The sequence below is a fragment of the Orycteropus afer genome, unplaced genomic scaffold, assembly GCF_000298275.1.
Source record: "Orycteropus afer afer isolate SDZICR_OR568_19922 unplaced genomic scaffold, OryAfe1.0 scaffold00289, whole genome shotgun sequence".
NCBI classification, from domain to species: Eukaryota; Metazoa; Chordata; class Mammalia; order Tubulidentata; family Orycteropodidae; genus Orycteropus; species Orycteropus afer.
The window spans coordinates 199,106-201,257 of record NW_006921876.1 but is presented as its reverse complement, the minus strand read 5'-3'; positions in this window follow the sequence as shown (position 1 = coordinate 201,257).

Genomic DNA, 2,152 nt, shown 5'->3' with positions numbered 1-2,152 from the left:
TGGAAGCAGACTGCCTCATTTTTCTCCTGTAGAGTGGCTGACAGGTTTGAACCACTGACCTTTTTGGTTAGCAGCCAAATGCCTTAATCACTGTACCACCAGAATTCCTTTTACTCTGTCATATTAGGATCACTATAAGTTAGAATTGACTCTAACAACAGCATTAATATGGGACTAAATTATTTAGGACTTTATAGATCATGTAAGGACTTGTGCTTGTACCTAGGTGACTGGAGGTGGGGATGGAAGCACTGCATGGTTTTTAGCCAAACCAAACTCACTGCCATTGAGTCATCTCTGACTCACTGTGACCCCTCCTTGGGTTTCTGAGGCAGTATCTCTACAGAAGTTGATTGCCTATCTTCCTTCTGGTGAGTGGCTGGTGGGTTTGAACTACTAGTCTTCCAGTTAGCAAATGCCTTAGCCACCATGCCAACCAAGGGGTCATATTTATCTGCCTTGGGTTTTTAAGGGATTACACCTAAAAATAAAATATTACATTTTGTAACTACTGGCGGTTCAAACCCACCAGCCACTCCTCGGAAGGAAGATGCGACAATCTACTTCCGTAGTGATACTGCCTTAGAAACCCAAGGAGAGGTCACTATGAGTTGGGTCTGACTTGATGGCATATAACATAACAGCATGTTTCTTACTACTACAGTGTTAGGGGAGATATAGGGGTGTGAGGGAGGAAGCAGGCAGACTAGTTAGACACTAATTCAATATCTAGGTGAAAGATGATGATGGCTTAGACCTGTGTGGTACTGCAGGCTGAAACGAATTTTGGCATTCTAGATGTATTTTGAGGTGCTCTGGTGGTGTAGTGCCTAAGGCATTTGACTACTAACTAGGGAGCTGGTGGTCCACATCTACCAGCCACTTCTCAGAAGGAAGATTGGGCAATCTACTTCCATAGTGATACCGCCTCAGAAACCCAAGAAGGGGTAGCTATGAGTTGGATCTGACTCAATGGCAGTTTGTTTGTTTTAGTTGTATTTTGAAGGTAAACTCTAAAAAATTTTCTGAAGGATTAGTTGTGAAGTACGAGTGAGTAAAACAATAGTCTAGGATCATTATAGTTTTTAACCACAGCAAATGGAAAAATGTCCTTAAGTGAGGTGGAAGAGATTGCACAAGGAATGTCAGAAGCTCAGTGTTGGAAATGGTAACTTTAGGTGTCTGTTAGACATCTAAGAGGTGATGTGATATGATGAGTCTGTCCAGTTGTGAAGGTTCCAAACTTTCAACTCTCAAAATACTGTCATAATTTTCAAACAGTACTTAATCATATACTGTGTGAGATTACAATTATTTAGGCATGTGTCTGAGTACTATTGGGACAATAAAAGTAGCTTAAGGTCATGGACGGTCTTCTTGGTGTCCTCCACCACTTGTAGCTTAAATGTTGGACAGATGGTGTGTGCTTCATAAATGCTTGTCTTATTGAATGCAACAAACATTTTGTAAGAGTTAGAGAATTTGATGATCAGTATGACATAGCTTAGCATCTTCCAAATTGCTTTCTCCTGAACACTAATCCCTTGAGAACTTCAATTAAAAAAAAAAAAAAAAAAAAAAAAGACTCTATAGTCAAATAAGTTTGAGAAGCCCAGTATTCTACATCCTTCTCTTGCACCATCACAAAGCACGGTTGGATATTAAAAGTGCTAAGAAATATCTAAAACATATCTAACTCTGTCAACCTCAATGTTTCCCAATCATATCTGACTACAGGACCCTTTTTTCAAACATCACTTATAATAAATACCCTCTGGAACTAATGTGACATAAAACACACTGTGGGAAATGGGGGGATTAAAATAATGCTGGGATTAGGAACAAAAAGACATGGTTTCAAGCTCCTACAGTGTGATCCTGGAGAAATATCATTATCTGTCTGAGTTCTATTTCTTCATCAGAAGGAATCAGATTACTTGATTTCTTTGGCTCCAATGTGCAACATAGAGCCAAAATATGATCTTGAATATCTCTCCTGAATTTAGAGATCATCTAAAAAATAGATTTGATGCATTGAACACCAATGAATGAAAACCAGAAGAATTGTGGGAGGATATCAAGAACATTATCCATGAAGAAAGTAAGAGATCACTAAAAAGATGAGAAAAGAAGAGAAGACCAAAATGGATGA